This window comes from Macaca mulatta, chromosome 10 (genome assembly GCF_049350105.2).
Source record: "Macaca mulatta isolate MMU2019108-1 chromosome 10, T2T-MMU8v2.0, whole genome shotgun sequence".
Lineage (NCBI taxonomy): Eukaryota > Metazoa > Chordata > Mammalia > Primates > Cercopithecidae > Macaca > Macaca mulatta.
Genome location: NC_133415.1, coordinates 20,190,406 through 20,199,548, shown reverse-complemented (window position 1 = coordinate 20,199,548; position 9,143 = coordinate 20,190,406). Strand labels below are relative to the sequence as shown.

At 46.5% G+C, this 9,143-nt stretch overlaps 1 long non-coding RNA gene across 1 annotated transcript in view; it reads left to right on the top strand.

Moving 5' to 3' along the window:
• Positions 1-9,143, top strand: part of LOC114670373 (uncharacterized) — a 51,231-nt gene that overhangs the window by 28,284 nt on the left and 13,804 nt on the right. The window lies entirely within an intron of this gene.

Below are 9,143 nucleotides of genomic sequence, written 5' to 3'. Positions count from 1 at the left end.
CTATAGGAATGAAGGCAGTGTGATATTTGTGAAAGGATAGACAAATAGATCAATAGAACAGAATGGAGAGGCCAGAAATAGACCCACATAAATATAGTGGAAGGAATAAATATAGTGGAAGGAAGCAAAGGCAATACAATGGAGCAAAGAAAATTTTTTCAACAAATGGTGCTGGAACAACTGGACATCCACATGCAAAAAATTAATCTAGACGCATACCTTACACTCTTCACAAAAACGAACTCAAAATGGATCATAGACCTAAATGTAAAACACAAGATAAATATAAACTCTGAGAGGATAACAGAAGAAAACCTTGGATATGGTTATTACTTTTTCGGTACAACACTCAAAGGCATGATCCATGAAATAAATAACTGACAATCTAGACTTCATTAAAATTAGAAATTTCTGTTCTGTGAAAGACCATGTCAGAAGAGTGAGAAGATAAGCATGAGCATAGACTGGAGAAAATATTTGCAAAAGACATGTGATAGGCCGGGCGCGGTGGCTCAAGCCTGTAATCCCAGCACTTTGGGAGGCCGAGACGGGCGGATCACGAGGTCAGGAGATCGAGACCATCCTGGCTAACACCGTGAAACCCCGTCTCTACTAAAAATACAAAAAACTAGCCGGGCGAGGTGGCGGGCGCCTGTAGTCCCAGCTACTCCGGAGGCTGAGGCAGGAGAATGGCGTAAACCCGGGAGGCGGAGCTTGCAGTGAGCTGAGATCTGGCCACTGCACTCCAGCCCGGGCTACAGAGCAAGACTCCGTCTCAAAAAAAAAAAAAAAAAGACACATGTGATAAAGGACTGTTATCCAAAATATGCATAAGAACTCTTAAAACTCAACAATAGGCCAGGCATAGTGGCTTACACCTGTAATCCCAGCACTTTGGGAGGCCGAGGTGGGGGGATCATGAGGTCAAGAGAATGAGACCATCCTGGCCAACATGGTGAAACCCCATCTCTACTAAAAATACAAAAATTAGCACAGGTGGTGCACGCCTGTAGTCCCAGCTACTCAGGAGGCTGAGGCAGGAGAATCACTTGAACCCGGGAGGCAGAGGTTGCAGTGAGCCAAGATCACGCCACTGCACTCCAGCCTGGCGACAGAGTGAGACTCTGTCTCTAAATAAATAAATAGGTAAATAAATATACAATAAAATAAAACAATGCTTTTTTTTTTTTTTTTTTTTTTTTGAGACGGAGTCTCGCTCTGTCGCCCAGGCTGGAGTGCAGTGGCCGGATCTCAGCTCACTGCAAGCTCTGCCTCCCGGGTTTACGCCATTCTCCTTTCTCAGCCTCCCGAGTAGCTGGGACTACAGGCGCCCGCCACCTTGCCCGGCTAGTTTTTTGTATTTTTTAGTAGAGACGGGGTTTCACCGTGTTAGCCAGGATGGTCTCGATCCCCTGACCTCGTGATCCGCCCGTCTCGGCCTCCCAAAGTGCTGGGATTACAGGCTTGAGCCACCACGCCCGGCCAAAAACAATGCATTTTTAAAATGGACCAAAGACCTTAACAGACACCTCACCAAAGAAAATACACAGATGGCATATAAGCATATGAAAAGACGCTGCACATCATATGTCATCAGAGAAATGCAAATTTAAACAATGATTAGATACTACTACACATCTGTCAGACTGGCAAAATCCAGACAACAAATGCTGACAAGGAGGTGGAGCAACAGGAACTTTCATTCATTGCTGATAGGAATGCAAAATTGATGGTACAGCCACTTTGGAGAACAGTTTGGCATTTTCCTACAAAACTAAACATACTCTTACCATGTGATTCAGCAATCACAGTCCTTGGTATTTTCACAAACGAGTTGAAAACTTAAGTCCACACAACAACCTGCACACACAGGTTTACAGCAGCTTTATTCATAATTGCCAAAACTTGGAGGCAATCAAGATGTCCTTCAGTAGGTAAATAAATGAATATACTGTGGTACATCCGAACAATGGAATATTATGCACTGCCAAAAGGAAATGAGCTATCAGGCTAGGCGTGGTGGCCCATGCCTATAATCCTAATACTTTGGGAAGCTGAGGTGGGAGGATCTCTTGAGCCTGCAGGAGTTTGAGACCAGCCTGGGCAACATAGTGAGACCTTATCTCTACAAAAAAAATAAAAATAAAAATACAAAAAGTAGCCAGGTGTGGTTGTGTGCCTGTGGTTCCAGCTACTTAGGAGGCGGAGACGGGAGGATCGGTTGAGCCTGGGAGGTTAAGGCTGCAATGAGCTTTGAAGGGAACCTTGAGATTGACAATTTTTTTTTCTTTCTTTTTTTTTTTTTTTTTGACACATAGTCTCACTCTGCTGCCCAGGCTGGAGTCCAGTGGTGTGATCTTGGCTAACTGCAACCTCCACCTCCTGGGTTCCAAGCGATTCTCCTGCCTCAGCCTACTGAGTAGCTGGGATTACAGGTGCATGCTATCACGCCTGGCTAATTTTTTTTTTTTTTTTTGTATTTTTAGTAGAGACGAGGTTTCACCATGTTGGCCAGGCTGGTCTCAACTCCTGATCTCAAGTGATACACCCGCCTCAGCCTCCCAAAGTGCTGGGGTTACAGGCGTGAGCCACTGTACCTAGCCGAGATGGACATTTTTAACTGAATTTTTTTTTTTTTTTTTTTTTTTTTTTTTTTTTTTTGAGACGGAGTCTTGCTCTGTAGCCCGGGCTGGAGTGCAGTGGCCGGATTAACTGAATATTTTTATGTGTAAACATTTTAAATGAATCTTAAATACCAGATGGAGACTGTTCTAATTCCTGAAAGCAGCTGAGTCTTTAGCACCCATCATTAAGCTACCCACTGGGAAAGAGGAACTTGACATAGTGTCACTGAGGATGGCTAGTGAAAATCACTAAAAATGCTTACATTTATGTAGGTTGAGACACCTCAATAAACCTGTTGCAACTGCATTTCCTTCCAGTCTTTTTTCCATGAGTCTTTTTATTTGATTGATTTATTGATTGATTGAGACGGGTTCTCACTCTCTTACCCAGGCTGGAGTGCAGAGGCACAATCTTGGCTCACTGCAATCTCCACCTCCCAGGCTCCTGAGTAGCTGGGACTACAGGTGCGCACCACCATGCCAGGCTAATTTTTGTATTTTTGTAGAGATGGGGTTTTGCCATGTTGCCCAGGCTGGTCTTGAACTCCTGGACTCAAGTGATCCGCCCACCTTGGCCTCCCAAAGTGCTGGGATTACAGGTGTGAGCCACCGCGCCTGGCCTTCCATGCATTTTTTTAAACATTGTTCAGGTCTTACCACCTAAGCAATTTTGTTCTTTTAAAATCTGCTGTTTTCTCATAACCACTTTTTTTTATTGAGGCAAGATCTCACTCTGTCGCCCAGGCTGTAGTGCAGTGGCATGATCACAGCTCACTGCAGCTTTAATCTCCTGGGCTCAAGCAATCCTCCCACCTCAGCCTTCCAAGTAGCTGGGACTACAAGTGCATGCCACCACACCTGGCTAGTTTTTTGTTTATTTTTTGTAGAGATGAGGTCTCACTATGTTGCCCAGGCTGAGCCTCATTTCTTATCTATGAAGTGGAGATGACTCTACCTTTCATGGTCATTAAGTATTAGAAGTGTGCTCAATAAATGGTAGTTATTAATATCATAAGAAGACAAAGATTGCTATCTAAAGAGCTGGCTGCAGTATTCCTCTTAGGAAATGGTCTTTTTTCAGGAAATACCCTGATAATCTGTTTGGACATGGAAAGAAAGGTGAATTCCTGTTCCTCCTTGTCCCGACTCCACATAGTTCATAATTAGAAAAAGACAGATCTTGACTGGGTGCAGTGACCCACACCTGTAATCCCAGCACTTTGGGAAGCCAAGGTGGGCAGGTCACTTGAGCTCAGCAGTTCAAGACCAGCCTGGGCAACATGGCGAAACCCTGTCTCTACCAAAAATGAAAGAAATTAGAAATTGGCCAGGTGTGACAGTGCACACCCGTGGTCGTCCCAGCTATTTGGGGGGCTGAAGCGGGAGGATCACTTGAGCCCAGGATGTTGAGGCTGCAGTGACGAGATCACACCACGCAGCTCCAGCATGGGTAACAGAGTGAGATCCTGTCTCAAAAAAAAAAAAAGAAAAAAGAAAAAAGAAAAAGTACTCTGCAAAATACAGTGAGAATTGTGTGTCTCTGGAGGGGATGGGGATAAGCCCAGGATGAAGGAATTGAGGGGGCCAAGTAGGTGGGGAAACTGAGAATAACCAGCCACCTGAGGGCAGCTGAGGGCACTGAGGAACAGCCTCACCAGGGAGATATTCCCTGTGGCAGGTACATGAAGGGACTGGACTGTCAATGTGTCTTATGTGCTGGCTATGACTTAACCTCTCTTGTCCCCAAATCAGGGTGAACATCAGAGCACCTACTGACTTTGAAAGAAAAGGAAAAGCCCTAGGTTCCATGTCTGGGCTGATGCCAGTGGAGAGAGGGACCATTTAAAAAAAAAATCTTTTTAGAAACAGGGACTTGGTATGTCGCCCAGGCTGGACTGGGCTTAAGCCATCCTCCTGCCTCAGCCTCCTGAGTAGCTGGGACTACAGTCATGTGCCACAGCACCTGGCTTAAGAAGGGACTTTTTTTTTTTTTTTTTTTTTTTTTTGAGACAGAGTCTCACTCTGTCGCCCAGAATGGAGTGCAATAGCACGATCCCAGCTCACTGTAACCTCCACCTCCCAGGTTCAAGTGATTCCCCTGCCTCAGCCTCCCGAGTAGCTGGGATTACAGGCGTGTGCCACCACACCACACCTGGCTAATTTTGTATTTTTAGTAAAGACAGGGTTTCACCATGTTTGGAGATGTTGGAGGAGATGCCTCCCACCCTTTATGGAATGGGCCATTCTAACTTCAGTATTAATGAGAAGGATGATCCCATATAGCAGGAGGTGTGGAGGGCAGATGCTCAGGCTGACATTAAACAACAATCCGAGGAAATGTGAATGTGGCTTCCATAGGCATGGCCTATTTGGGGTTCTCAGGTGCCTCTTGTTTGTTTAGACAGTTGAAAGCATTTTAAAATATTCTCAGGACCTGGAGTGGGGCGAGCCCTGGGAAGGGGCCCCATGTAATGGGGATGTCCACCTCTCCTGAGTTTCAACCCAATGATCTGGCTTGGCCTTTCCTCCTGAGCTCTGGCCCTGGGCTTGCAAGAGGGTTGTGAGGTATGGGGCTGTGTTATTGGAAAAGGCAGCCTTGAGTGAGGGCAGGTAACATCATTTTATCCTGTGTTCATCCTGGTGTCCAGCCTCAGTATGCTTCCCACCAAACTGGCCTCCACGTTAGAACATGGTCTATCTTGCCCCTGGGGCTCTTTACAGTCCGATGGCTGGCCAGCATTTTCCAGCAGCTTCTACACAGTCTGAAAGGGCCCTTTGTCTCCCTCAGTGACATGAAGAGGTTTGTCACTTCAAATGTCAGCTGTTATTTGGACTTTAAGGGCAAGTTTGCCCATGTCCGTCTGTGAGCACCCTGCCCCACTCCCTACATGTCCCATTCCTAGTATGCTCCAGGGTCCTACTCTAATGCCACCTGGCCAGCATCTTAGACCGGGCCACCATCTCATCTTTCTCCACAGCACCAGAGCATTTATTTTCCGTCACTTCCCATGTCTCATTCTTTCTTGTGTTATGGACATTTATTTATGTGTATGTCCCATGTCCTGTGCTACTTTACTGTATGCTAAAGCTCCTTGAGGACAGGAATTAAGTCTCTCTTAGCACACAGTAGCCACTCAGAATATCTGTTGAATGATTTAGTGGCTGCCAAGTGCCAGGAACTATTCTAGGCAATGGGAATACAGAGATGAATTATCTTTGCCTGATCCCCATTACCAAAGAAATCTGGTCTCATAAGAGGAGATAGATCCCTAAAAAGATGATGCAAAAGTGGAAATACATGCAGAACAGGGAGGTGGCACAGAGTATCACATCCATCATGATGGAGTCCTGGGCTCCCTGGTCAGACAGTTCCGAATTCAAGTCCTGGCTCTGCTGTTTCACAGCTATGTGACATTGGCAGTTGCTTCTCTGGGACTCCATGAGAACAAAATAGTACCTACTGCATAGGGTTGTTGATGTATGTAAGACCCCTGTCATGGTGCCTGGCACATGGTAGTGATGTAATACACATAGGCTGTCTTGTGGAACGGGCAGGAAAAGCTTTGCAGGCAAGGGGCAATCTGAACTGAGCTTCTGAAAAAAAGTTCCTTAGATAGACAAGAGATAAGTATTTTAGAGGCAGAGGAAACTTCATGAATAAACAATAGTTTATCATCATCCAAAAAAAAGCTTTGAAAAATGAAACACAAGCCCCACAGCTCATGGAGTCTGTGCTCTTTAACATGGACTCCAAAACATGCAGCAGCTTCAGGGCACAGATTTTTGACTTGGAAGGACGGAGGGAGATGTTAATAATCTCGAAGTCCCTCTTTATTGCTGCCACAGGCTCTGACCTCTGCCTGGTATGGACTGGGCATGGGATAGGATGCCAGATTTTGGAGGGCAGAAGACTCTTCCCTGAAGGAAAAATAAGTGATTTTGCTGGTGTGCCCATTCACAGCGATACAAAGAAGCTTTATTTCAGAGGCTCCTACTTCTGCACTGCCCTGTCCTTAAAGGAAACTTGTTTTGTTAGGATAGATTAGTCTCTTAGATAAATATTTGGTATTTCCTTTCACAGCAGTTTAGCAAGAGATGCAGATTCAGACATTAATCATTCTGCCCTCCTCCTGCCTTCCCTGAGTGAAAATCATTTCACACCATCTACCAGTCACCCTCCACTCTTGGAGAGGTGCAGAGGAGGGTAGGCAGCCTTGGGAGAGAGACCGAGAGGTGGGGTTTGTAAGAAGTAGAATTCTGGAGACACTGCTGCCAGGTGCTCAGCAGCCAGGCACAATTATGTAAACTGGAGGGAATCCTGCCAGCCTGCCTCCTCCAACAGACAGGAGTGATACTTCTGGGTAAGTTTTAGGTACCTTTAGAGTGAGTGCTGACCATTGTCACTCAAGGTAGGAGAGGGCATGGCTGTGGAATTTCCTCCTTCAAGAGGCACTTGTGAGCCAGGCACCGTGGCTTACGCCTATAATCCCAGCACTTTGGGAGGCCTAGGCAGGCAGACCACGTGAGGTCAGGAGTTGGAGAACAGCCTGACCAACATGGTGAAACCCCATCTCTACAAAAAATACAAAAAAAAAAAAAATTAGCCAGGTGTGATGGCGTGTGCCTGTAATCGCAGCTACTTGGGAGGCTGGGGCAGGAGAATCCCTTGAACCCAGGAGGTGGAGGTGAGCCGAGATAGCATCACTGCAGCCTAGGTGACAGAGTGAGACTCTGTCTGAAAAAAAAAAAAAACAGAGAAACTATCACTGGGAGCTTAGGAGTAAAGTCTGACAACAAGGCAGACCTGAGTTTGAATCCTTACTCTTCCACTTACTATGTGACCCAGGGGAGTTCCTCCATCTCTCTGAGCCTGTTTCCTTATCTGCAAGAGGGGGATGATAATAGAATAATGAAACCAACCTTATAGGTTGTGCAGAGGATTAATTAGCTCATGATGATCGTCTCTTTTGGTCTTCACAAAGACCTGATGAGGAAACAGGCTCAGAGATTTACGGATTTCCCCAAGGTTGGCAGAAAGCAGATGGTGGAGCTGAACAGCCAAAGCTCAGGTTCTTCTTCTTCTTCTTTTTTTTTTAAGAGTTAGGGTCCCACTCTATTACCCAGGCTCGAATGCAGTGGCGTGATCATAATGACCATAGCTCACTGTGACCTTGAACACCTGGGCTCAAGCGATTCTCTTGCCTCAGCCTCCTGAGTAGCTAGGACTACAAGCGTACACCACCATGTCCAGCTGTTCTTCATTTTGTGTAGAGATGGGGTCTCACTAAGTGGCCCAGGCTGGTCTCACACCCCTGGCCTCAAGTGATCCTCCCGCCTTGGCCTCCCAAAGCTCAGGCTGCCAAGTGAGCAGTGCTTTGGAAGATGGAACAGCCTGCTTGCTCTGTTGTTCCCCTCCTGCCACATGACAGATACTCCTTTCTAACACCTATGGTCCCTACCTGTCCATGGACATGCTCACAGGTCTCCAGGGAGCAGAACTAAAATGAGTTCAGGAACTCAGGCTGGCCCAGTCAAGTCCTTGGTTCAAGGCCAGGTTTTCTAACACTCGGTGGGTGTGACCAGATTCTGTGGTGGTCACAAAGCTATGTGTCCACAGGGCCTCCACATTCTAGGGTCACCCTTTCCTTTGATACTCACATCTAATGGCCTAAGCCTCTATTCCACACAGTCCACAAAGCCCAGCAGCTTACCAAGGATTTTGTGTAAATGGCTTAGAACTGTTTTTTAAAAAATTCAGCTGAGAGTCTTTACCTTTACACCAGAATAATGTAATTATAGGCGGGGTGCGGTGGCTCACACCTGTAATCCCAACACTTTGGGAGGCCGATGCAGGCAGATCACCTGAGGTCAGGAGTTCGAGACCAGCCTGGCCAATGTGGTGAAACCCCGTCTCTACTAAAAATACAAAAATTAGCCGGGCATTGTGGTGTATGCCTTTAATCCCAGTTATTCCAGTTACTCAGGAGGCTGAGGCAGGCGAATTGCTTGGACCTGGGAGGCAGAGGTTGCGGTGAGCCGAGATCACGCCACTGCACTCCAGCCTGGGCCACAAGAGCAAATCTCCGTCTCAAAAAAAAAAAAAAAAAAAAAGGCCGGGTGCGGTGGCTCAAGCCTGTAATCCCAGCACTTTGGGAGGCCGAGACGGGCGAATCACGAGGTCAGGAGATCGAGACCATCCTGGCTAACATGGTGAAACCCCGTCTCTACTAAAAATACAAAAAAATTAGCCGGGCGAGGTGGCGGGCGCCTGTAGTCCCAGCTACTCAGGAGGCTGAGGCAGGAGAATGGCGTAAACCCGGGAGGCGGAGCTTGCAGTGAGCTGAGATCTGGCCACTGCACTCCAGTCTGGGCGACAGAGCGAGACTCCGTCTCGGAAAAAAAAAAAGAACAAAGTAATTCTGATACCAATGTGAGTCTAAAAATTTTTGTACTGTTTGTTCCCTTAGGTCTGTTTTTCTGTCCTTTACCATTGTTTTTCTTCTTGCTTGGAGGTTAAAT